The 27,667-nt window shown below is 47.3% G+C and overlaps 1 protein-coding gene across 3 annotated transcripts in view; it reads right to left on the bottom strand.

The window, feature by feature from the left end:
• MAPK6 (mitogen-activated protein kinase 6) overlaps positions 1 to 9,220 on the bottom strand; it is a 32,108-nt gene extending 22,888 nt beyond the window's left edge. For 2 of the 3 annotated variants that reach the window (XM_054213917.1, XM_054213915.1), the window contains exon 1: positions 8,276 to 8,835. The gene's annotated coding sequence lies outside the window, so the exon portion shown is untranslated. Of the gene's footprint in view, positions 1 to 8,275; positions 8,836 to 8,992 lie in introns of those variants that run through there. The other variant, XM_054213916.1, reaches the window with a different exon arrangement.
• Between the last annotated feature and the right edge of the window lie 18,447 nt (positions 9,221 to 27,667).

The following is a 27,667-nucleotide window of genomic DNA, read 5'->3' as shown; positions in this document are numbered from 1 at the left end:
TTTACTCTTGAGTAGGAGCTTTCCCCTCCTAACACGCTATAAATGCCAACACACATATTGGAGATTCTCCAGACTCCGACTGGTGCCAAACACTGGGATCATCTTCTCACTCTGGCATTTCCCACCAGCTTCAGCAAAAGCTCTTCCAACTCAAACTGCTTTAAATGGGCTCCAATAATAGCTGCTTAGAGGTTAATCTGTGTCTATTCATCTGATCCTAAGAACTATCTGTTCTTCTTTGCAATAGTAATACACATCAACTCACTGTCTCATTTTGTTTCTATCAGCTTCCATGAAGATAAAGCACAGTAATTTAACCCCAAATAAATGCTTTATTTGGAACAGGGGCAAACTCTCAGCTCTCTTAAGTCCATGGCAAAACTCTGAACAGATTTAACTGCAACGTAGTGACTTCAAGCTTCTCCCCCCGCTACCGAGTTGGCTCCTCTTCCAAACAGCAGCAAGCACCTCTCAGCCCACTCCTTACCACACTTTCACACCGCTGGTGCCTGAACAGCGTGCTCTACATGGAAGACTACAACTATTAGTGAGAAATAGATAGCGTACCTCCCCAGCGGATGTGCTTTTGAGACATTCAGTCCAGCGAGTGATGCATATAAGTCCTCTACGTTCCCACGTTGCAGTTAAGTCTCATGCAGGGCTCAAAGAGCTGGCCTCGAAGCAGCCACGGACCCGTCCGCTTTCTGCACTGGGTGCTAGAAGTGCGTGAGCATGTAAGCACACCGCTCCTCTGCAGAGGGGCATCGCCATGACCGCCCCCACCGCTTCCTCCCACACACCCAGCAGCAGGGAGGCTAGCCTGAGACTTCTGCTGAGATTTTACTTGAACAGAGAATTGCACGTTTGATCCCTCTCACAACTATACCTACTTTCAGGAGTGGATGGTTTCTACCCATCGTTTGTAAGCTATCTGTTCCCATGACAGACAGAAGAGCCTAGAAGCGCTCCTACCTATGAAAGGAATAAATAATACATGACACATTTTTTGAGCTTTTGTGCTGAGCAAGTGATTTTACCCATGATCTAAATTTCTGCTAGTCTAAAGAAGACCTTGATTTTTATTTTTACTAAAGACATTAAATCTGACTGAATCTTTGTTATTATGGATACGTAAGGTTTACTACCTCTATTAGAGGTACGACAGTGCTGAAACTGGGCCATCTCAAACTTTCTCAGTTAAAGGCTATGCAAACAGAAATGGAATTTGTCTGTCCATGGACACATTACAGGATATAAAAGCAAATCCACTTGTTAGTGGGTGTTCACACACTGCGTGTGTGCAGGAGAGAAGGGTACAGGTGAAGGTGGACAAGGCATCAGCCTTTGCAGAGCTTAGTGAGAACTCCAGTGCATGACATTCAACTGTCTTTAATGACCACAAGCATAAAAATCCCTAAAATTGTAATCCCAGACTTCATTCTTTTCTGCACTTGAAAAGAGATCTTGTATATTTTTTTTGCTTCTTGACCTCCGAGGAAATGTGCCTCACGTGCCTCCTTACTGCACCACTGGATAGCCTCCTCCACAGAGACACGCTCTTCTTGCACAGGGCTGACGCACACTGCTTCTCAGAAATGCCTCCAGAGGATACCTCGGTTCTGAGGGATCACCGAGAAGCAGTCCTAAAACCAGAAAGTTATCTCGTATAGGTAAACATTTCAGTGTATAGTTATGCCTAGAGGTTCTTTAATGATCCGAATAGCAAGATTTACTTTGCAAGTGAGCTGGAATTAAGAAAGATAAAGAGGTAGAGAAACTTCCTGCTTTTTAGTGCATCAGCATTCTCTTATCTCCGGCATATCTCTAAACAGTTTTCAACTGCATTCAGTCAGAAACTGTTACATGAAAACTTAAGAGGTACCACATGCTCCTAAAGCTATATTTCGTGACAGGGGAAAGGTATTCCTCCCTCATTCTTTGTGTGTTATGAAACACTGGAGAACTATTTAAGCCTCGGTTAGAATAAAATCAATTCCTGATAAACCTATTTTAGTATACACAAAAAGTTGCTAACCATTATCTCAAGTTTCTTCTTATTGTTTAATCTGGACACTCCCACAACAAAAGCGATCAAGATGATTCAAAGAAGAGGAGTTTCAACCTTTGGACCAGCTCTAATTGCAATGCGTAGTTCTCATGATTGCTGCAATTCAACAGACTCCAACATGATATTAGAATCCATGACCTATTCCAGCATTGCCCTGGATGACAGCAAGAGCTGCCACGTGGTTCCTATCTGTAATCTGATGTCCCCAGTGGCTCACGGCACCACAAACCAGCTGAAAGACCTCCTTCTGTTCCCTTGCATCCATTATCACAGAAGTTAGGCGCACAAATCCATTCGCTTGTGTACAGCGGTGGAAGACGATTTGTGACAAGGTCAGGCTGTGCTGTGGCAGATTTCATTTGGCCACCCAAAGCAATGAAGAATCAGGCTTCAGCCACCAGACAGCAGTGGGCAAACTCTTCCTGGTAGTCTGGGTCTTGAAATGGTGGCCCAGAGGGGAAAGAATGCAGCTCACAAACCTCTCAGCTTTGTCTTGGTGTTAACTTTTCCAGGACAGGCAGCCTCTCTAGCTACAGACTTTCTTGGAAGAGGTATATCCCAGAAATCAAGGGTGGACACGAGCCTCAGCCCTTGCTTTCAGAGTCAAACCGTCCAACCAGGGCTGGACTAGTAGTCTCCTTGCCGCTGCCCAAACCATCCTGCTCCATGGCCAGCTCCAAAGAGGACTTAACACTCTCAAGCCTGTCTGTTAGAGATGCTGTCACAAAGACTTCACAAGACAGCGCAATATTCCTCAAAACCAAGGTGGTGGTTGTCCCCACAATCCAGAAAAGGTTTTGAGATGTCAGGTGTTTATTTTTTCCTGACAGACCACTCAAGCTGGTATTTTCACAGCTGCATGGGCTATCTAAATACTTTCTAGAAGTACACAGTAAAGTGAGATTATTATGGTTTGTGATAATACCCCTGTTTAAATAATTAAGGCAACTCATTTACTTGTAGTAAAAATGATTCAAGGACTACATGTACAGTTTGCGATCAAAGTACTACCCTGTACCCCGTGTTTATCATCCTAGGTCCAATTATATTTGTTAGTAAACAATACAAATGTAATCATTTCTAGGCGATGGTAAATCAGTGGCAAGGCTTGAACAGGCTGTTGTCAAGTAGGAAAACTTCAACCGAGAACCTGCGGTAACTGCCGAAATCAAGTGAAACAGCAGGGTAGTAATGGAAACTTTTGAACCTTTTCACACAGAGTTACAAGAAGATTTATCTTCCTGATTGCTCTAATGTTTCAGATAGCAGGAGAACATGGGAATATGGGACTTAATGTCAGCTAGCAAACTTCTCTGACCTTTGAAGGGAACTCCATGTGACATGACAATCACAGTAATCAGAACAAGCTCTATCTGCTCTGATACAGCTTTACTGCATGAGCAGATACTCCCTTTTCTCCTCACAAGTGCTCAGTGCTCTGCTTCCTTCGTTGCACAAGACAGATAGTGCTCACCTGATTACCAGTAATTGGGTACCAAGAAAAAATAAAGTCAGTGAACTGCCCTATTTGTTATTCATCACATATTGTCCCAGTGAGGGGACACTCACTGGGTGAGGGGACAATGAGGACAGAACCACCAGGGGTTAAGGGCTCTGCAAATACGTATTAAATTAATTTCTACAATCTGCAAGAATGTCAGGATATTATCATTTCCACTTTCATGAACTGAGTCACAAAGATCAAGGTCACAGTAGCCCTTAATACACAATTTAAGATTGCTAGAACTGATTTTTGCGAGGGATTGGTAGTTTATTCCACTGTTCAACTTTTCAACCCACTTTCCAAAGTGATTGGTACTTCTTGCACCAAATGCAGATCCCCGAAGCTCTGAATTCTCAGTTCTTGCCAGTTATTCTAGGCTTTGTCCAGGCAGTTCCAATTTTCCCCAGCACCAGAAGCCCCTGCGCAGCTGTGTTTGCACACCCTCCACACCAGCCTCTCCGCTCCCCCTCAGCTGCTCATCCCGTTTCTCCAAATGTCCTCCCACTTCACAGGTTCTATTTTCTTTCCTCCTTTCCAATTCAAATCTTATTTTTACAAGCTTTCTCTCCCAGCCTACTCCTTAGAAATTTCCCACCTATTCGGTCCTTGTTTCTTCCACATGTGAGTGGAGTAGCTACCTCCAGCTTCCTAACTGGAGCCAAGGGGAGCCACTAAAAGCAGTGCATGGGAGGAATAGTCCACTTGTATTCAATCACTGTGCCCAAACCCAACACAGCTGGCAGCAGCCCGTGGATGCAGTCACAGGAAAATTTCTGTTCAGAAGTTGACTGGGCTGGAGCACACCCAGGACTGACAGACTGCGTGGGAATTTATCTGCTACCACATCTATCCAGGCTGCAAAACCTGAGGTCTCCAGTTCATAGGTATCAAGAGATTTTCCACAAAGATAAAACATGCATCTTAGATTCTGGATGCCTCTTCTGGAGCAGGCAAGGGCATTTTAAAAACTTTTTTTTTTGTTTGCCTGTTTCTAAGCAGGGCAAAATCAATGATCTCCTCCACCCCAGTTCTTGTAAAATGACAAAATATTTGAGCTAAATGTTCCAGCAAAGTTCAGATTTGGAAATATACCTGGCACAAAAATGTTTCCATCCAAAGAACTAGCTGTCAGCAAAGTCATGGTCTATCGAAATGGAGGCAAACAGTGAGACCAAGGCAATCCCAACACGAGAGCTCCCCAGCCTTGCCCGAGCCACCAAGGGGCTACAAGTGCCACATCCTGCTTTGCTGTGCCACCACTCCCTGCAGGTGCAGCCTCTCTCCATCACCGCTCCTCTGCCTGGGCAAAGGGACAGTCACATTCACACCCTCTCCTCCCCCAGCAGAAGGTACCCAGAAAGCTACTGTGGGCTGCCGTGCCTCTCCAGACAGCCTTCCCCGACACCTCTGGGGCTCATAAGCTGCTATCTGTGTCGGGGAAAGTGGTGGTACACGGGCCTTCCTACACAGGAACACATTAGGGAGGAAAAAAAAGGTGGACAGAGAGTTTCTGAGAAGGATATGGCCCCTTCAGTGTCCTCCCTGTGCGTCGGTGAGAGGTTGCTGAGGGGCACAGCGCAGCCCCCCCAGGGGCACTGGGCACTTGCCGCTGGGATGCGGAGGGCCCTACTCAAGCTTCTCTTCTCCTTCGCAAAGGTATTTTGGGAAAAGGCCCTCAGCAGCAGAAAGCAGGTGGATGTAAGAAAATACCCCACTCTCCAGGACAAACTTTCTTCCTATTATTTAGCTCCAGTGCGCAGTCACACAGAACCTCTCCTACCACGCAGACCCTGCTGCTTCCGCTGCCTGTCTGTGCCCTCACTGCTGCTGCCGTCAGTGGGGCTGCCGGGCAGCCGGCCTCGAGGCAGGCAGGAGACCTGGGGTTACAGGGACAGACCCCAGGAATCAGGGGAACGCAACAGTGAAGGATGAGAAGAGATAAATGTTTAAATAATCTCCATCGTCAGCTTCTCTGTAATCTCAGCTTCTGGCTGGTTGGAGGGACGGACAGAAAGCATGTGTTACTGCGCAGGGGATGGGGAGCAACAATGGCAGGCAACATTAGCCTGACATTCTGATGGTTACAGAGGCTGCAATTTCTTTTTATTTCCACAATACCCTATGTGAAAAGCACTTCAAGACCTTCCCCACCCCCCAGATCCTATTATGAAAAGCTGGATCTCAGAAAGCTGTTTTCCAACATGTCAAATTCAGGTTTTGTGGCTCTGTTTGACAGTTGTATGAAGACAGCATTTGCTCCCAACTGAGCATAAGCAACCAGGTCACCGAACACCAGGAGTGCACGACTCAGTGCCCCGATGCCCTGCCTGGGTTAGACGCGCTTCTCGGAGCCCCCATCTCCAGCCTTAGCTGAGCCTGTCCCACCCCCCTGGGCATTCAGCGGCAGGCAGGTCAGTTCCCAGGACCTTTACCGAGCTATGGTCAAGAGCAGACGACCTCAAAAAGGGACAGCTCAGTCCCACCGCTCCTGCTTGCCTGGGTTGATGCCGCAGCACATCAGCAAGCCCACCCCCTCCCACAGGGCTGTCCCCACGCTGGCCCCTGGGCACCCGCGGCTGTGGGGTGACTGTCTCACCTGCAGCAGGTACACAAACTGCCCGGGGACTTTCAGCATAACGCTGGCAGCAGGCAGAGTTGAGGAAATACATCCCCAAATCTGCCCTTGTGTGCTTTAAAACAAACCTTTATTTACAGTGCCCGCGGTGGCAAAAAATAGCCTGAGTCCCCAGTCTACCTTCAGTGATATTTTTCCATGTGCAGAGCTGGAGCTCGGGGGCTCCTCTCCCTCTGCAGAGCAAACACAGCATTTGCAGGAATAAAGCTGTGCTTATATAAGCTTCCGAGAATGCCAAGTTGAATGTCTGACGGAGGAAAAACTTCTGGTAAAACCCTATTTTTTGTCTTTTCGAGAGATCTAATCTATCTTCTGTGCATTCCTGACCTTCAGAAAGTATTTTCATCTCACACGTTAAGTATAACAATCCTCTTAACAAGGGAACATTTTGTTAGAGCTTTAAATTCGGTTACGTAAATTATTTGTAGTTCTGACAGCAGGTTTCTCTTCCGTCCACGAGGACAGTTGTTATGAGATTGCTACAAGGTTCATTTGCAATCACTGCAGATAACCATCTGAAGGGACTGTTTGAAATGAGATTGTATCTGGGGGATATGCTACAAGTTTATCAAGGCTTTTTATAAAAGCAGCATTTTTTGCCAAATAATTTGCAACACAGTAACCTGCATGAGAATTAAAAAATCCCTGATGTGAATGGTAAATTGAGAAAAAACATAATTTCCAACTCCCACACGCTTTAGGAGGAAGAGAACACAGAGGGGAAAAAACCCCAACACATATATATATATGTATATAGGTGATACCAAGCATGTCTCAATCCATGAGTTTACTCTTGCTGACTACAGTGGGAATTGCAAACAGTCAGGATCGGGCTCTTTGTTTCCACTAAGCACTTGTTCAGAAAAAAAGCAGAGTGGAAAAATGATTCAAGAAGTAACAGCGCTACTTTCAGCATTACATCAGAGCAGCCAACGACTTAGAAACACATTTTGCTCTTTCACTCTTTCTTCTCCCCAACCCCTACCCAGGCATGGGGTTAGACACTGGTTTTAAAACGGAAGAGTTCTCAGGCAGTGGAAGCCTCCTGCCTCCCTTTCCCTCATCACTGGTAAGGCTGATTGGGAAAAAAGTTTCTACCGATTTCTTCAGGTGTGGGAAAAGAAGGGCATCATTTATAAATTGGGATTAATTTTTCAGGTTCCCCATTATATTTATGAGCTATTTAAAACAACCCAACAAAGCAATAAGCCAATATTTTATTCAAATGGAAAGCATTTTGTTTGACTTTAAGAACACTGATTTACTACAAAATAAAATTTCAAATGAAAAATTTCAAATCCGAATACAGATATTTCATTTTAAAATCTTCCTCAGAGCACTTCAGATTTTTTTCTCCCTCAGTAACAAGAGCAGTGAGTTAAGTTTCGTCCAATGAAGCAATGAACAATTGAGCAAACCCAGCAAACCTGATTTCTACACACTCCTGCTGGCATTAAGTTCTCCACAACAGTGGTCCAGAAACCAACAAAGCCAGCCACCCCTTCTGCAGCATGAAAGTACTCCAAGGAGGGCCATTTTCAAGGTTTGTAAACCACATGCACAAACACAAGACCCATGCAAAAGGTGCTCAGCAGAGGAGGACCTTTACCCACAAAACTTAGTATCTACTAACATTTCCAAATCTGCCCGAGAATGCTTTATATCTTGGTATTTCCAGTCCTATTGAGCTAACTCCTGGTGTTTTATCTTTCCTTTGTATTCCCTCCCCTTCTTTGTTCGATGCCAAATATTTATTTTCAGCAGTCTATACAGAATTGTCTCACGATTTTATTAGCAGTCTCTCTTCTAATACTTCATCTACAGAGATGCAGTGCATTAGTACTTTTAGGTACAATGTTAGCTGTTCCTCTGAATTATCTAGAGACACTAGCTGACTAATACGTAATGCTTTTATTTATATAAAAGACAATATATTATTATTTTGGTAATTCTCAAAGGGAGAAATTTTCTTAAGTGTTAGTTAGAAAGATTGATCTTTATCCTTTATACTTCTTTCCATCTAAACAAACAGATCTCATAGGAGAATACACACAGACATTTAACTTACCATTACTGAAGCTATCTTTTGACTTCCTCAGTATCATTAATATTTAAGCAGAAATAACAGAACAAACAATTATCCTAATGACACCACACCAGAACTAACAAAGTAATTTTTAAAAAGTCATCCAGAAGAAGTGAGAAGGTCGACCAGAAAATGCGAGTCAGGAATAGCTGTGCTCCGATGAGGAGGGGAAGGTTATGTTGCTGTGATATGAGTAGTGCACAGCTGTTACTCTAGTAATAATTCATCATATTAATATTTAAATGAGAGGAGGAGGAGGGCACGAGATTGTGTGTGACTCAACAGTCCCTCCCTGTCCTTAAGCAGAAAAATAGGCCACCAATACAGAAAGAGCATTAGGAGCTATGGAGTGGGAAGGTTTGTTTTTATTACCTCATGAATAAAAGTGGGCAAACTGGTCCCCGAAGAAGTCTAGAAATTATCCTGGTTTACTACTGAAAGTTAAATTCTGTTTCCAATCTCAGTAGCAGCCATAACCTAATGAATAAGTTGATCCAGCAACCAGTGCTGTAGGACTGTATGCGATGTTTCTTGGATTTCAGTATATTTCCAGCACGATTCTACGCTTCCTGCAAAGGGCAGCCTGCGGGATCCTCGCCTGGCAGTTCCTTGCAAGGAATTGCTGAGTTGCTGCTGTACTTTGCCATTTCTATACAGACTCGTTGATAAAAACCGTTTCTTTAATCAGGGCTTACTTACCTCCAGGCTTGTTCCATCATCTTGGTCCATCGGGGTCTCTGGCATGGGCAGGCTCGGGAGACCTGGGGCACCTGAGGAGGAGCAGGAGCTACTCCCTGCAGGAGGAGGTGTTGCGAGGAGCAGAGCCTGAGCCCCAGGGAACCTGGAGGAGCTTCAGGAGGTAGCGCAGCAACACCCAGCAACAGCAGGCTCAGCACAAGGTGGAGGGCTGGAGGAAACAGCTGATGCAGGCATAACCCAGACAGATGTGGGTGGCATCCCTGGCAGGAGAGGCAGCCTGACCACGCTTGATTGCATATAGGATTGCACAACTTTATCCAACAATTCAATATAAACACACCTCTCACATGCTAGTTTTTGGGGGGTTGGGTTTTTCTTTTTAATTCTGTTCAACTCTTCCTTGTTAGCAGAGAGAAGGTTACTATGACACCCCTGGCTGAGCATCGCCTTGTTGGCTATATAACTCTATAAAGGTAATAAGCAACCATTTAACCAGAAATACAGACACTAACTCCAGAAATGGCCATGAGGCTAAATACCAAATAGTTTGTAACAGAACAAATCCACAGAGGAGCATTCAGCTTAGCACTTGGCATGAAAATACAAGGTACACAACATACAGCCATTAAGAGATGCCAAACTCATGCAGCAACATCAGTTCGTAGCACACCAAGGCAAATTCTTCATCAGAAATTTTATTTTTTTTCCTATTCAAGCAAAGACACTCCCCCCCTTCTTTCATTTCATTAGCCTAATCCTTCAAGATCAAGTTTGCAAACAGCCTGAGTTAATGTTGATATTATTTTTAGCTGACCGATACGGAGGTTTTATTTGCTGCATCCTGTACAACAGGATTTGTGTTATTAATACATTGCAGAGAACAGCACTTGTCAGATCTTCTCTATGTCTGTTGTCAGTGTCCCAGTAGAGTGACCATTTAAATCTGGTCTTCATAACTTGCCACAAAGATTTGTACATAAAGCAAAATCAGACTCCTGGGCACGCTGGAGGAATGGGGAGTATTGATCTAGACTGCTCACAAGAGTAGATGACAAGGGTCTGCAAGAAGATACTCTCTTTGATTTAGTAATTACACTAACGCAGGAGAGGTTGGGCTTGTCCTCCTTGGATTTTGGGAGTGCTGGAAGAACAGACCTGCCACACTGGCTTTAATCCCTGGCAGAGCACTCCCTCCAGCTTCACCACCGCTGCTGCCTCATGGGCAGGACAGATACATGAGGCTGGAATTAGCCACCTACCTGCTTAGCGCTCCCAGCTGGGACTCGCATGTCCCCAGTCACATGCAGAGGCAGAAACCATCCTCCAATTCCTTGAGCTTCTGTGTCAGCCTCTAGTGACAGCTCCAGCCCCAACAAGGATCATCTGATTACCGTGAGGTTGAAGACTATTTGCACTCACGAAGTTGCACCCTCACTAGTATCTCAGCAATCGGAGGGCTCAGTCTTCAACCACCTTGGATGCTGAGTTGTGTCACTGGCCACAGAAGAGTTGAGGAAAAACGCTGGAATAAGCAGAAGAGTCCCTAAAGCAGCAAACCTCTCTTTCTAAGTGAAGGGGTTGGGTCTGGTCCACTGGAATGCAAAATATCTGCTGCTCTCTATACAAGTAGTACCAAACATGATTTAAGATAAGTCAAACTCACTCCCTTCCTCCTTATACATCCTCCTCCACACTATATACACACACACTATTTCAGAACCAAAATCCTCCTTCTGCAAGCCGTTGTCCAGATTTCAAAGCATTCACGTACAATTGCTAAAATAACCTGCAGAGCAGCCGCCAGTTTTTCCCATTGATCTTCAGTAGCCTGAAAAGTTTAGCAAGCCCAAGAGGTCTCATTACTCTTCCCTTCCTCCTTTTAGTCTGCAATTTAAAAAGCAAAGGCATGAAGCATAGTAATAGACATTAAGAAGGAGAAAAAGCTAATGTATAATTTTAAATTAGAAGAAAAACTGCGGACAAAGGTTAAAAAGTCATTGCAACCACTGAACTGTTAATTGAAGGTGAATGTGTGATAGAAGATAAACATTTTCAGGTACGGATTTGGTCAGCTGACAGATTTAATAGCTTCCATAAAATACCACACTGCAACAGCTTTTATACCGTCTTTATGGGCAATCATCAATTTCCAGCTGGGCTTCGTGGCAACCAGATCAATGTACAAAGTTTGAGGAGGCCCAGAAGCCCAGGCTCAGATTTGCTTTTCTCCCAGTGATAAAGTTGCTAGTTTAATCCAAATCCATGGTCTTGGTTCAGAAGAGGCCCCAGCCTCTGTTAACAAGTACTTTTGAGGTCAAGGCTTTTTCAGGCTTTGCCCAATATCTGCCCAAATGCCATACCATTCCAGCCTATGCTCTTAGTCAAAAAAAAAAAAAAAAAAAAGGCAAGCAAATCCACTCAATTCTTTTTGTTTCTAAAATACAACATTAATAAGGAAATCCAGCCCGAGGAGGTGACCACTAATTTTTCAAATGCCCTTGGGTGCACTTTTGTGCTGAAATTCACCTTCATTCACCTTCGTGAAGACATGTGCCACTTAGAGAGCGACTGAGTACAAAATTCAAGGATTGGCCAGTGTCAGTTAGCTCCGTTGGTGAGTCTCATTTCAAGGGAAGTAACCTAACTCCTGACTCGGGGGGGACCACACCGTTCATTCCTCCCTCATAACCAAGCATCAGACGCCCACCACAGTCACAGAGCAACTCACAGACACAGAAGAGTTCACCGCAAGGCTGGCTGCTGCACTTGCCCTAGCAACAGAGGGCTCAGTGCGAAGAGTCATGCTGGCACAAAAAAACCCAAACCTCATCACCTGCAACTTTTAATTCAATTATCAGCACTAGTGTTTAAAGGTACGACCATCCGATACAGACTGCTGGGCCCAGCCCCTGGCATGGTCAGACACAGCTTGTGTCCATGCTCAACTTGTCCTTAACCAGATGGGCTCTGTAGCTTGGTCATTCTGGATGAAACCAGGCGGTCATGCTTCCTGAAGGCCACACAAGCGGACAAACCCTCTTCTGCCTCTGCAAAGGCCACACGACCCCCCTGAGGAACTAGCAAATGCTCTCAGAAGTGCTGTGTCTAACTTAGAGTTCGAGTAAGAACAGCAAGGCTTACATAGTTGTTTATCAGTCAAGAAAAGAGGGGTAGGCTTTTTATAGTCTAAACTTTATGAAGTGATAAAGATCTATGAATCATCTAACATGCAGTTTATCTACAGACAAATAGGATTAAAAATAGAGCAGGTAGTTTTGTCTCTCTTTTTGTTGTTTTGGTTTTTTTTTAATTGGAATGGAAGCAAAACGAAAGCTGGCAGATGAGGAAAAAGAAGGCTGCTGAGGGTGCTGAGCACAAGGCTACGGCCGAGGACTGCAATGAGAGCTTCCTTAATTATCGTATCTCCCTGATGAGAGGCCAGATCGTAGGTACTCTCAAGTGGCCCTTTTCTGTAATGAGGATCTCGGTATTTGGCCTATTCATATTTTTCATTTCTCTGCACTTGGTCCAGGAAATCACAAGGCTTGGCATTTTACCACTGGAATTGATGCAAAGACTTCTGCCTTTTAAGTGCTTGGCTCTGCCTCAGAGTTTTTTAATCTTTCCTTTCCTAAATGCAACTGATTGACGGGAGTGTGCATCCCTGGGTCAGTTTTCAACTCACGATCCAAATATCTCCTCTTAACTTGGAAGAAATCCCAACAGTTTCCCAAAGAATTTTCCTTGGGACAGTCTGGAAACCCTCCTTGTCAATAAATAATTTCTACCAAGTGAAACACTGACAGAGCTACTCCGCTCGGCTAACTACACCGTGAAACATTAACCTCCTTCCCTGCCCCGTGGTGGCAGAGACTGCGTTTTGCTGCTTCGTGACCCATGAGTGACCTCGCTGTGGACTCCTGAATTTTCAGCACACCTCCTTGAGGTTCGGGATTGAGTTACACGGCACCTACATTTAAAGAAGCAGATGGGAAAAAGCAGCTTCCATTTCTTCCTTGTCTCTACCGGGCGCTATATAGAATCATAGAATCATAGAATGTGTTGGGTTGGAAGGGAACTTTAAAGGTCACCTACTCCAACCCCCTGCAGTAAGCAGGGACATCTAACTAGATCAGATGGCTCAGAGCCTTATCAAGCCTGGCCTTGAATGAAAAAAAATATACAATGAGAAGGGGCAGACAATGCCAGGACCACCTGTTCCTTATCCAAGGATGCTCGGTGTCCCTGATACCCACATCTCCCCACAGCCTGGCAGAGGTGCTGCCTGCCATCACCTAGGGATCTTGCTGCTCCAGCACATTCAGCAGAGCTGTGGCTCCGAGGGCTGGGGAGGAAGAGGAGAAATACACTGCTAAGGAGAGCACGGGCAGGTGCCCACTGCAGAACCAGATGGCTATTGCACCACAGGGGCCACCCCGCTCCGTGACACAGCACAGTTCCCTGCCAGAGCTCCCTGGACACAGCCATGCCCAGCAGTTGGTAGCACTGTCACCTTAGAGGTCTCTGAGGCAGAGTGACATGGGTGGCACAGACTTGAATGCCGTTACATCTTCAGTTGTGCCTGCAAGCAAGACAGGGCACAAATTTGTACCCGTTGCTGCTGGGCAGGAGCTGTGACACTGGAGACACCAAGGCGGTTGTTCCATGAAGCTCCAGGACCTTCTGATAAATTCTTGAGGGTTTCAGAGGGTGAGATGCTCTGGGAGACCCCTCCTCAGTCCAACAACCCCACCAGAGAGGGTTTGCCCAGAAGAAGGTCGTGCATGATGCCAGCGCAGCACATGGGCAGGAGCCACCTCACCGGTATCCTAATTGACACCTATGCCTCTGGCTCTTCCCTATCCACTCCTTCCAACCTCACCCATCCACTGAGTAGTTTCTCTACACCCACACTTTTCCACACCCACAATTCTCTCTCCTCCACCTGTCATAATACGCAGCCTAGCTGTGCTGACAAGCCCACGCCACACTATTCACGCTTGCTATCAAGCCCAGAAAAGGCAGCCTTGTTCAGGCCCCTGCTCTTGGGGTACAAACCAAGCAGAGCACCAGATCTCCCTTCCTGCCTCGTCTCCAGAGGAGCTTTACGCCTGGTGGCACTGCCCTGCACAGCTGTCCATCTCAGGAGGGCTGCAGGGCTTCGCCAAGCCTGCGCCAGCAGGCAAGAGCTATTTTCTAATTAGGATGCTTCACTTGAGCAAGAGAAGTTGTTAAAAGAGACAAGTATAGGAGAGCGTTTTGTGGAAAGGGCTAGGTAAGGAAAAATAAGCTAGCGTAATGTTCTCACAAAGAGCACTGATTCAGAAAAAAAAGGGAAAGACTTTTCTTTTCATTAAAAACCAAACCAAAACCAAACCCCCTTTTCCTTCAGTGCAAGTAGACCACGCGCAGCCTCCTGCGGAAAGGCTGTTACAGCCCTGCTAGCTGGCCCAGACTTGACAGCGCTGCGCTAGGAGAAAGAAAAAAGCCAAAACCAACAAACAAAAAACCCCACTCTTACTCAGAAGTCAGCCTGCAAGCTGCACACACTAGTCACAGCGCAACCGGGAGAGACAAGGAGAGATTAGGTCAATTTACGGGAACAAGCTCACACAGCTCAGAGTCCACAGCTCCCTGGAGGGCCCCACACTTTCACCAGGGCTGGCCAAGTCCAACACGGACAAGTCCCTCTCTCCCCCTTGTGCCTTGGCTTCTCTTTGGAGCTTCTGCAGCTCCCGAGGGACACAGGGAACAAAGTACATGCCGTGTCCTGGCCAAGGTCTGCTGGGCACAAGGTAACAAAGGGCCCTAAGCTGTCCCCGTGCTTCTGGACATGAGACTCGGGTTTTGGGCTGCCCATTTGCATGCTTATTAAGAGGCGTCCAGTACCAATCTGCAAGGCTCAGCAGAAGAAATCCAGAGGAAAAGCCATATGGCCCTCGGCTCTCTTGACGTCCAATTAGCACCTCTACTTATGAGAGCTGTTACTGCCAGGCCAAGTACCTCTGCCTGGAGTGCCCACCACCAAGGCTGATAAAGCTATGGATTTGGCACCTGGCACCGGCACTACCCCCTGCGTGGACTGCTCTGCCTCCTGGGTGCTGGCCACCCGGCCAGTCCCCAGCCCTTTGGTGGCTCAGCACGAAGGAGTTGTCAGTGGAGCTATCTATGGGATACTCTCGTGGCCGGCATCTCCCTCCAGAGCTTGTGGCTGAAGTCTCATTATTTTGCCTTCAGCACCGGCAGCTCTCATACTTTCAACAGAGGTGCTAAAGCAGACTGAGATATTGCTTGAGAAACCCAGGTCTCTGCTCTACCTGCTTTACCTGCTTAGCCTCCCTCACAGCCCTTCCTTGGCCCAGAAAGTCATCTCAGCAACTTGGACGGTAAAACGTTTAGCCTTAAGGTCACAGCCGGGAGGAAGCTGTAACAGGGCAGCATGGACACGACCATCCTTACACAGTGCTACAAGTTCTGTGAAGACAGGTGGTTGCACATAAGAGATGGTGTCAGTGCCTGCTGTACATGCCCAACCATGAGAGGTAAATCCATAAGGAGGAATTCACCCTGCTGCCTACTGACTTGACCCAAGAGGTTTGGATGTGCATACTCAGAGGCAAGAGGCACAACATCCACAACAAATACAACACCCCAGACGTGGACATATTCCTGCCACATCCTCCCTGTAGCTTTGACCCTGTAAATGAACAGTGCCTAAGGCTGGTGAAAAAAGGTAGCAAATCCTCTCAGGAACTCTAACTCTAGAACAAAACAACTGTTACAGGGAGAAGGAACAGGGGAAAGAGGAAAGGAAAAGGACGGGGAAAAATTCAGCAGAGGTTGTACTGTGCGTGAGGATCAGGCAGCTTAAAGTGCCATAAAATCCTTTATACAAACGTTCTTGCAGTAAAATGAAATAGCTGCTATTCTCAGGGAAACCGTAGCTACCCTCAGTGATTATTATAATTGCCGGAATGATGTGGTATTTTTTCCTTTTTGAACCACATGCTACCACTAGCGGTGTGTACCTGTATATTTACAGAATACTTTAGATCAGCGTATCAAGTTCAAATGGAAACTGTTTAATACGTTTATACACCCAGGCTGGATAGGGCTTTGTTCAATAACCATTTCTCATGGTGAGATAAGGGACAGAGCTGAATGCAGCCATTAACTGTCAATCAAAGCACACACCGGTTTATTCATGGCTCTCCTTACCCCTGTGAAAAGATAAACAGTTTAGATATCCCTCAATTAAATCTCTTCAGGACCACCTAGGCACAGATTTGCTTTTGATGTCCTACTTTTAAAACGTTTTGTCCCCATCTACTGAATTCACTACAGGCAGTGTTGGTGCAGCATTGCACTTTTTCATTTTAATCCTTGCTTTTGCCAGAAGGTTAGTCAACATCTTGAGTCCTACCCCACTTGCTCAGGCAAAATCTCACTGATCACAAAGATGAATGGGGCTCATTTCCTCATTTTTGTCCCTTGGGACAAGAAACATACTTAATAATGCTCCAGGTTACATATGGCTCATATATACTGCCAGGGCCTTCCAGTGCTGCCTGTTCCGGAGCAGATTTCCTGTATCCCAGACAGCTTCCCATTTAAACAGGCACACGCTTCCTTCCTACCGTGCAGGTGGGACCGTAAGTACCTACAATCCTGCCTTATTAAGCGCATATCTTCTGAGGAGGTCACAAGGGCATATTGGAAGCAGAGAGGTAGTGTTTAAGCAGGCAAACAGCTATTCTTTCATCAGAGCAGCAGCAAAACCAGCCCTGCGCAGATCCACAGAGGAAACTCTGCCATAATAAAGCTTAGATCAGAGTCCAGAGTAGATGGAAACAAGCCAGCTAATGACTTCCAGCTCCAGCATGGAGAGCACGCTGGAGGAGGACAAATGGAGCAGTGTCTGTCCTCAGCTTGGGAAGTCACAGAGCTCCTTTCTTCTAGATGCTCTGTTTGTGTGGAGAGGGGGTGGCTTCAGGGATGGACACACACAATGACAATTAGAAACATGCCACACATTTGGATCTCAAATCAAACAGGCTCCACCAATATTTTGTAGTATTAGTAGTTGGCTCTTTGTTTAACCTGTTACAGAAGAGAGCTATTACATGAATTCAGATGCCGCACTGAGTCTTGAGACCAGTACTGGTTCTCCCTTGGGGCTGGGAAGGCAGGGAAGGGAGAGACGGCTGGGAGCCCATCACCTGCACTTGGGTCCCTTCTTTCCTTGCTTATAAACTTCATCCCAGGCACTTCCAAATGATACTGAACTTGTAATGAAATAAAGGGGACAACCACAACCTCATCCTTCACAGGACATGGGGAAATCCTCCAACATGCAGCCAAGCAGGACAACAGGACCGGAAGGGAAGGGAAGGGAAGGGAAGGGAAGGGAAGGAAAAGAGAACTACATTTGCGACCTGCCAGTGGATTAGCATTTAAATAAAGACTGAGGTCAGTGACATACAGCCCTCTCAAAATCTAGGCTTGACAGGAGCCCAGATACTACCCACGCAGCAGGTCAAGTAACCTGGGAACCAGCAACAGGCCCGCAGCCAAAGAGAAGGAGGTCAAGAGTCTCTAAGGTTCAACCACTATATCCAACACACACAACCAAAAGGGCCAAAAAGTCTGCAGGACAATACAGATAAGCAGCAGGACAGCCGCAGGCTGTGCTACCACTCTATATTGTCATTCCCGCTAAAGAAGGTTGACCGTTCCCACGTTTCTCAGATGTCACAGAATCACAGAATGGTGGTGGTTGAAAGGGATGTCTGAGTATCATCTAGTCCAACCCCCTGCCAGTGCAGGTTCACCTAGACTAGGTTGCACAGGAACGCGTCCAGGTGGGTTTGGAATGTCTCCAGAGATGGAGACTCCAAGACCTCTCTGGGCAGCCTGTTCCAGTGCTCTGCCACCCTCAAAAAAGTTCCTCCTCATATTTAGATAGAACTTCCTATGTTCAAGTTTGTGCCCGTTACCTCTTGTCCTGTCGCTGGGCACCACTGAAAAGAGCCTGGCCCCATCACCTGTCCACCTTTACCATTCAAAACTCTCACAATCAGAAGGGAAGTTTGGGACTGAAATCCCAGGCTCCTACCCTTTCTGCCATCAAAGCACCCAGCCATGCAATTCCCCTGGCCCTCAGATGTGCAGCCCCAGGTAGGATGAGCACCACTCTGCCCTGCCTGTCTCCTCCACCACCGCTCCAGAGGCTGAGCAGCAGGTCCCATCACCCCCATCACCCAGCAGGGGATGAAGGTCAATCCATTACCAAGCAGTGCGTGCTGCGGGGTCTCACTGCCACGCACAGCGGACGAGGCTTGGGTGCCCTTGCTGGTGGAATGATCCAGGCAGACGCTGGCCTGAAGCCCCTCAGATAAAACCTCCTAGATGGAGAGGGAGAAGGGGGAGATGCAGAAGGATGCACACTGCCTCCGCTCTTGCCAAGAGACACCTTTACGCTCCAGCGCCCTGGGAACCGAAAAGAGGGTGTTCTGGGGCTGAACAAATCTGAAACTAACTTTCAGAATTTTGTGTGAATGCTTCCTGCCTGGTTCTTTTGCAGCATGCAAACCTCCCTTTGAGTGCAGGTTTCCACCCAAAACTCAAAGTAAAAAGCTTTTACAGAACCTCCACCTAAAATAACTACCTTAGTGCAGGTTTGCTCAAAATTCAAATCTCTCTCGGAGGCAGGGCACAGGGTCTCAGGCCGGTGAGGAGAACAGCAGCTGGGGGCTCATGGGGGAAGGACTAAGGCAGAGAGAGAACGGGCAAGTCCGGAGCCCAGCCCGGCTTGTCCGAGCAGCAGACTGTGCTCGGGGCAGCCCAGCAGCTCTGCCTATCTATCGCTTGAACCATCAAACCCGCTCCTCAGCTGTCAGCATTTCTGAACGTAAATTCCCTGTACGTGACGGTGAGGTTATTTGCCTTAATTACCACATCTGTTTGCTGCCCACTGGGAATAAGGACCGCAGACCTTCCCAACGCTTGCACGGGCGCTTGATGAGCTTTCTGCTGCCCCGGCTTTGTGGCCACTCTGTGGGTTGAGCACCCTGCGGTCTGCCCATGCTCTAGCCATGACCTTGTGCCTTCCCTCCCTGTTGTAATCCAAGCTGGAAGCCTACTTCACTTACTCTTTTTAGCAGCCTATTCTCCTTATCTGTTATAAACTCAGCAATGCTAGAAACGCAGGACACAATAGCACTTGGATGGGATGCCCGATGTCAGGAATAGCTCCCTCGGCTCCCTGAGTGGGACTGCGGCTTGATAAACACCATTGCAAGCCTAGGAGAATGTGGGAACAACTCTTCTCTCCTGTGTGTTGGATCTGCTGCTCTCCTCCCTGGATAAAAGGCAGTTCTGCGCCTTTTGGGTGCCGTTCAGGGCTCCCAGAACAGCCAGAATCTCCTCTCTCCTTTTTTATCTCCCCCCCCCCCCCCCGCCTTAAAAACCACAGACAGAAGAAAACCACAGAGGGAAGAAAAGCCTTAAATGGGCATTGGAGATTTGGCTACTACACTTCAGTTCTCTCTTATTTTTTAACCAGGCAGATCTATAACAGAGATAAGCACATGCTTAAACAGTTCACTGAATCAGAATCAAAAGAGTACTCAGATTCTCCACTCAGAAGTTGCTTCGATACCTCTGTTACGCTATTCATTTAAGCAGTACATGTAAGTGAAATATATCTTTTTTTTTTCCCCCCATGCTTTTGATGTTGACATTTCTGTAGGAAAGACGGCATATCTCATCTCTAACAGAATTCATTTATCGTTGGCGAGACCGACGCTGCTGGGTGGTACAAACAGGCGGTCACCTTGTCAGAAGTGACGCTGACAGTGGAAGGGCTTTGGTCCCCAGGAGTCAGACTTCTAAAGGCAGTTTGGTAACTACCTGCTATCCAAAATACTCTTAAATCTCTGGTCTGAAGACACAGTCTAGACTAAAAAAAAGCCTTGACATAACAGCCCTGTCTCTAGCACCAGATTGTCTCAATGCAGCAAAAATGACAAACTTTCCTAGTAAGAGTATTTTTGCTGGCAGAGCATCTCCCAGTTCAGTAAGTAAAATAATCTAAACAGGAAAAAAAAATCATGTTGATTTAATTATACACCTACAATGGGGTTTTAGTGATACAGAAATGGCATTAAAGAAAGCTTTTCTTTAATCAGCATTTCCTTATTATCATAAGCTTCTAACGTAGGCCTGGCCCTAGGGGCCTGTGGGACTAATTTAAGCCATAAGTCACTTTTATGGTGGAAAAATCTGTACCCATTCTCCTTTGCAGAAGCAGAAGCCAGTGCACCCTGCTACATAAAGCAAAATCACTTGCTTTGGGTTTTTTTTTTTCTAAAGAGGTGACTGACTGTTCACTTGATTTTAATTTTTTCCCTTTACAACAGAGAACAACCCTACGGAGTTTTGCAGTCGGCTTTTCCAAATAAACACGCAAGGTCACGCTGCGTGGGGAGGAGGGAAGGAAGCAGCTCTGCTCGCGGGAGGCAGGAGAGGAGTGCCGGGGCAGCGGGAGCCCGGCAGCGAGGATGACAGGTCCCCGGCAGCCCCCGAGCCGGGGCCGGCTGCTCCCAGCCCCGTTCTCACCCAACCGGGGCAACACCGCATCCCACCAGACCAACAGTTGCAAAGCCAGGCCTTGCCGTTCGGTTCTGAAAAGCTTTTTATGAAGAAAAAAAGAACAAACCAAACCAACAAAAGCAAGGCTTACATTTGAAGTCACATACATAGCTTTATGTCTTGAAAGTCATTGCAGGAATGATAGCACTGTGGGATATGGCCCACTTAGTTACACATATACTTCAGTGGACTGTGATCCAACGTTGTGTTACCTATCTATTTTTTATATATGTATGAGCTGAAACGCTACATTAATTTCTGCAGTTAATGACCGAGAGGCTAGTGAAGGACAGCAAAAGCAGCCTCCCTTCGGACAAATGCTCCTCTGAGTTTCAACACTGGTCAAATAGGAAGTTTGCTAAGTAGGCCTAGAGGAGTAATTAGAAGAGGTTGACCTCAGTGTTCAAACACCCTTCCTTGCATTTTCTCCTTGAAGGGCAGATGATTGCATGCAATCAAGTTGCAGCAATTAAAAAAAAAAAAAAAATTACCATTCCAGCGGCTGAAAAGTACCACCCTGATCAGCTTAAACTCCCTGCCGCAGGTGACTGGAGGTGTCCTGGCTGATTACACACTGGGAACACAAACACCACCAGTTCATGTGTCCTTGCTGAGGGACTTGACGCTTGACCCATGATGGTCTGGCCGTCCTTTCTGCTTGCAGCATAGGAGCTTCTAGGGGGCCCTTATAGCGTAAAATTCCAAAACTAGACTAGGGATGGCATTGGCTTTCTGCTCTCCCCTTGGCTGCGCTGCGGCAGCAGAGAATTCGGCATCAGTGCCAAAGCAGCAATCGACACGCTGTGCTCGGGAGGAGGTGGGATTTCTGGGTGCTGGACCAGCTAAAGAGCAAAATCACCATGCCCAGCTGCATCACAACGCAGCAGTTTGGGGCTGTTTCTGGGGAAAGCATCCCCTTGCACAGGGCAGAGCCTGGGGGTGCTTGGTGGGAAGCGGGGATGTCTTCCTCTTACCCAGACTACCGCAGCCGTATTAAAACGAGCGAGCAGGTCACTCCAGCTAAGTTGCCCTCAAAGTAACCAGGTATCATGGATGAAAAGCCTCCTGCTTTTCTCCCTTGTTCTGACAAGGAAAGGCGAGGGCAAAAAGAGGGAAAACATGTTTTCTGCCTTCTTTGGAACAACAGCGGGTTCTGCAATACGCTGATCTGTGAGGCAGCAAATACCAGGAAGGGCCAGAACAGCGTGAAACCCCTTTGGCCTGCTGAGGCTGGCAAGAACTTCACCATTGCCCCTATTAGCGCTGTATGGGTAAAGCCCAGGGACTGTTTATGCAATAGCCGGTATTTTATGTCTGAATGAGGGGTTTAATTAACGTTGATCATGCCAGCCGTAAGCAAGGATACCATTTTTTTTTCTGTTTAATCAACTAAAAGAACCACCGCTTCCCAAACTGTTAAATTCTATCAGAATAAACACCCATTTGGAGTCTATACTTAGTTTTAGAAACGGGGGGAGGAAACCATTTCCCTTGACATTTCCTCTACATAACCTTAATACAACGTAATAATTCAGTTATGCTGCCGTTGTTACTAAATCTAGCATCGAAATGCTGCTTTTCTGAGAGGGAAAAATTCAGGCACAAATTTTCGAGGCATATCATCGCCCCGCAGCTTTCCTATGACAACACCGAGCCCTTTCCTAGACAGAAAGGCTAATGAGTCCCTTCAGAGAATGGCACCGGTTTGGGCTCATTTCCACAGAAATAAAAATAGACAAGTCGGTGGCAAGGCCAAGCGGGTAAGAAAGGCTCCACGTTGCAAAAAGCTGAGTAATGCTGTGAGACGTGGAGCCGCTCTGGGTAGGGGCTGAGGACAGGCGGCCCTGGGCAGAAAGGCTTTAGCATCCTGCAGGATCAAGCTGTTACTACTGAATTCCTCTCTTTTGCAATCTGTCAGGCAACAGCTGTGCCAAAGTGGAAAAAAATCCCGGAAAGTTATTGAAACATTCTTACTATTAAAGACCTCATGTTTCCACTGCAAAGGGATGAAACTCCCAGTGAGATTTCTGGTGTCTTCTAAGGTCAGCATTTGCGGCATTACAAAATATCAGGCGTTCTGTGATGCTGTACTCACGGATTTTGGGAACATTTTTAAGTAAGACTAGAAAAAAATTGCAACTTGTTTGTTGTGATTTACACCACCGCTTGCCTGTAAGCCCACGTAAGACTAATGTACTGTCCTTTCTGCCACTTCTCAGTACTGATCTGACCTCCGTTTCCTTGCATACTTCCCTTCTGACTTTGCCCCAGTTTGATCTAGTGACTGGGGCTACATAAAAACAATCTTGCATTGCCTGCCTTTGAAATCCCTAACGAGAGGGACTGCAATGACTTGGTGTGGAGCTGCACAGCACGTCACTGCCTTCGGCTGTAAGGATAAATATTCTGTTCCCGTTGTTCAAACTGGCAATCGCAAAAATAAAGGTTTAAAGAGAGGCATCACAGCAACCACTGTCATCTTTCTTCATCTACACCAGTATCCCCACTGCGGGGCAGGGGGGGGAACATCGCAGACAGCAGAATTAGCCATGCTGTCTCTCTCTGAACTGTGTTGCTTCATTTTTTCCATAATCGCTAGTATATAATATCCCTCTTGGGAAACAAACCCTTCTACTAACAAAACTGAGGATCGCTTCAAACTGAGAGGGTTTTTCCCCTTTTTCATCACTCTAGAAATGCACTCTGGATTGACAGATTTTAATAACTCTCTTTGGCAAGGAGAGATCAGACACTAAATGGCATTCCATGCAAGTGAGGACTCATTACTGCGAAGCTGTTGTTTCTTGCCCAGCCAGTTAATTGAAGCCTATAAAATTTCCATTGTTCAAACCTGGAGTATCTCACAGGGTATACCTGGACAATGCAAATCCCAAGCCCTCATCCACTGGGCTGATACATGGGTTCCAAACATGCACAGGGTGGAAAAGTTACCCAAGACTGTGCCATTTGAGCAGGTTCTGCCCAGGGATCTCCTGGACAGAAGTGGAGGTTTTAATCCCATCTGTGGAAGTAAAGACTCTGAAAGGTGAAGTCACTTGCCTTGAGGCACGCAACACTTTAGTTGCAGAGCTGGAAATAAAACTGAGGAATATGAACATGCTGGACCATGCTATCATCATCAGATGCTATTGCTTCCAAGTTCTAATTAAAGAGCTGTCATTACACAAAAAGCATTTGTAGTTTGCAGTAAAACTGATAAAGCTCAATAGTCTGGAGTACTGGAGGGGAGGCATATGTTTTTTAAATCTCCCAAAGATTATAATATACTCTTTTTTTCAGTCTGCCCCAGCCTCTGTAGCTAGCTGATCCCAGCTATGAGGTCTCTCCCTGCTCTAACAAACCCGGGATCCTGCCAGTCCAAATTAAGTAGTGCTTAAAATATATAGTCTGCGCTGCAGTTTCCTACCTCTGTGTGTGTTTGTGTTTGTGTGAAAGAAACTGCACTGCAGCACTCTCATGAAATAGATAGAACAACCGGTGGGAGAAATAACAAGTCTAGGAGAGAACAGAAGCAGTCGATGTGCTGCAGCCATTGTTAACACAGCTGGCAATGTTTAAATGCATGAAAATAGGTAGTAATCCAAATATAAGCGAACCGATTTGATGTTTTGGGCATGCAAGTGCCCACAGATACACATGAATACACACATTTCTCTGCAAAGGGAGCTCCTGCTTCCAGCTAATGCCGTGCCTAGCACCACTCCAGCAGACACTTGGCATTGGATCCAGCCCCAGAGTTACGGGTTCGATTGCCTTAGCACTGGAGCAGCTGCTGGATTTACATCCCAGCTCTGAAAGCAAGGCAGGGTCTCGGTGCTGCTGCTCCTGCTTCTGCTGGTGGCTGCGAGGCCAGTGGCACCATGGGGACGGTGGCACCACGCGGCCAGTGGCAGGGCTCTGCTGCAGCTGGGCACCAGCACGAATGAAGGCAGTGTGTTCGGGTTCGGGGGGGAAGGTGTGCCCAGGGTTCCTCAACGCCAATGCCTCCAGCTGAGTAAGGAGCAACATAAACTCTCTTTCCCTGTCCAGCCCTGCTCCTTCAGACAGACAGTAGCTTAACACAGCCGTCGTGAAAGATGAAGGGACGGGGCAAGTGCACTTCTCCATGTTTCCCACCAAAATGAAATACCTCAAAGATTTTCCTATGATCTAATGATTATTTGGGTTTCTTACCTGGTGGACACACGTTGTTGGGAATACCTGGGGGGTGCAACCACTGCTGGGAGCACAAAGAAGGTTCACTTGCAGCCAAAGACCAGATGAGTCTGCGTGAACCTCATCAAGCCACAAGTGACTGAGAGCTGGTGTATCCCATAACTTCCAGTATCAGTTTTGCTAAGAAAAGAAAAAAAAAGAAAAAAAAGGTATCAAAGTGAGGCCTTCAACTGAGCTTGTTTTCAGGTCTTATTCCCCTGTGTACCCTGGGATCCCAGGTATTGCCTTCCCATCACCAAAGTCTACCAAGGCACCTAAGCACAGCATTGGGCTGAGACCCAAACCACAACCCGAGGTGAGGACTGCTTTCTGCAAGGTTGTCTGCATGCTGTTATTGTAAGCCCAGAGGAGAGCCTAAAGAACCTGATCCTTTATTTCTGTCACTCCCACTGTGTGAATGTTCATGGTTGCTTCTGTTCCTCCATGCAACCACATCTGGAAGGCAACTGCACAGACCCTTCAATACTTGAAGCAGCAGTGGCTTTCAGTGATGGGGAAGACTGTGGTACCTCAGGTGCAGGAAAGTGCATGATGAAACTTCAAGATGGAACATTTTTATACCTCAAAAAGCAGCCAGGCCAGTAAGCCAGATGATAAGCAGAGTTGGCATGCAAGTAAACAGCACTGGGTAAAATATGAACCTGACAGCACAGAGGCATCAGGAGCTGTCTGGGGACAAGACGGGTGCTTTGAGAATCATAGAATCATAGAATGGTTTGGGTTGGAAGTGACCTTAAAGATCATCTAGTTCCAACCCCCCTGCCCTGGGGTGGAACTAGACCAGGCTGCTCCAAGCCCCATCCAGCCTGGCCTTGAACACCTCCAGGGATGGGGCAGCCACAGCTTCTCTGGGCAACCTGGGCCAGTGTCTCACCACCTTCACAGGAAAGAATTTCTTCCTGATATCCAATCTAAATCTACCCTCTTTCAGTTTAAAACCATTATCAATCATCCTATTGCTACACTCCCTGATAAAGACCCTCCCCATCTTTCCTGTAGCCCCTTTAGGTACTGGAAGGGGCTCTAAGGTCTCCCCGGAGCCTTCTCTTCTCCAGGCTGAACAACCCCAACTCTCTCAGCCTGTCCTCACAGCAGAGGGGCTCCAGCCCTCTGATCATCTCCGTGGCCTCCTCTGGACCCACTGCAACAGGTCCATGTCCTTCTCATGTTGGTGGCCCCAGAGCTGGAGGCAGCACTGCAGGTGGGGTCTCCCCAGAGCGGAGCAGAGGGGCAGAATCCCCTCCCTCGCCCTGCTGGCCACACTGCCGGGGATGCAGCCCAGGATGGGGTTGGCTTTCTGGGCTGTGAGCGCACATTGCTGGCTCATGTTGAGCTTCTCATAACATCCTCATTAGGAAGCTGAGGAAGTATGGGCTTGATGAGGTGACAGTGAGGTGGATCGAGAGCTGGCTGAGTGACAGAACTCAGAGGGTTGTGATCAGCGGCACAGAGTCCAGTTGGAGGCCTGTAACCAGTGGTGTCCCTCAGGGGTCAATACTTGGACCAATTTTGTTCAATATATTCATTAATGACCTAGATGAGGGGACAGAGTGTATCCTCAGCAAGTTTGCTGATGATACCAAGCTGGGAGGGGTGGCCGACACTCCAGAGGGCCATGCTGCCATCCAGCGTGACCTGGACAGGCTGGAGAGCTGGGCAGAGAAGAACCTAATGAGGTTCAACAAAAGCAAGTGTAGGGTCCTGCACCTGGGGAGGAAGAATGCCAAACACCAGTATAAGTTAGGGGCGGACATGCTGGGAAGCAACTCTGAGGAGAAGGACCTGGGGGTCCTGGTAGACAGCAAATTATCCATGAGCCAGCAGTGTGCCCTTGTCGCCAAGAAGGCCAATGGCATCCTGGGCTGCATAGGGAAGACTGTGGCCAGTAGGTCGAGGGAGGTCATTCTCCCCCTCTACTCTGCACTGGTGAGGCCGCAACTGGAGTACTGTGTCCAGTTTTGGGCTCCCCAGTTCAAGAGGGACAGGGAACTACTGGAGCGAGTCCAGCGTAGGGCAACCAAGATGATTATGGGACTGGAGCACCTCCCTTATGAGGAAAGGCTGAAAGAGCTGGGACTCTTTAGCCTGAAGAAGAGAAGGTTGAGGGGGGACCTGATTAATGTTTACAAGTATCTAAAGGGTGGGTTTAAGGACGACAGAGCCAGGCTCTTTTCAATGGTTCCCAGTGACAGGACAAGGGGCAATGGGCACAAGCTAGAACATAGGAAGTTCCGTTCAAATACACGGAAAAACTTCTTTACGGTGAGGGTGACAGAGCACTGGAACAGGCTGCCCAGGGAGGTTGTGGAGTCCCCTTCTCTGAAGACTTTCAAGACCCGCCTGGATGCAGTCCTGAGTAATGTGCTTTAGGCAACCCTGCTCTAGCAGGGGAGTTGGACTAGATGATCTCTAGAGGTCCCTTCCAACTCTGACGATTCCGTGATTCCGTGATTCTCGTCCACCAGCACCCCCAGGTCCCTCTCCTCAGGGCTGCTCTCCATCCATTCTCTGCCCAGCCTGTATTTGTGTTTGGGATTGCCCCGACCCACGTGCAGGACCCTGCACTTGGCCTGGCTGAACTTCACGAGGTTGACACGGACCCACCTCTCAAGCCTGTCCAGGTCCCTCTGGATGGCATCCCTTCCCTCCAGCGTGTCGACCGCACCATGAAGCTTGGCATCGTCGGCACGCCTGAGAAGGGGAGAGGGCTTGGGGAAAGCTCACTAGGTGACTGCGAGTGCCCAAAGGTATGGGGCGATGCCTATGGCTGTGCACAGGGAGCGCCAG

This window comes from Rissa tridactyla, chromosome 9 (genome assembly GCF_028500815.1).
Source record: "Rissa tridactyla isolate bRisTri1 chromosome 9, bRisTri1.patW.cur.20221130, whole genome shotgun sequence".
Taxonomy (NCBI): Eukaryota; Metazoa; Chordata; class Aves; order Charadriiformes; family Laridae; genus Rissa; species Rissa tridactyla.
The sequence above is the reverse complement of the archived record's forward strand: the minus strand, read 5'-3'. Positions and strand labels throughout refer to the sequence as shown.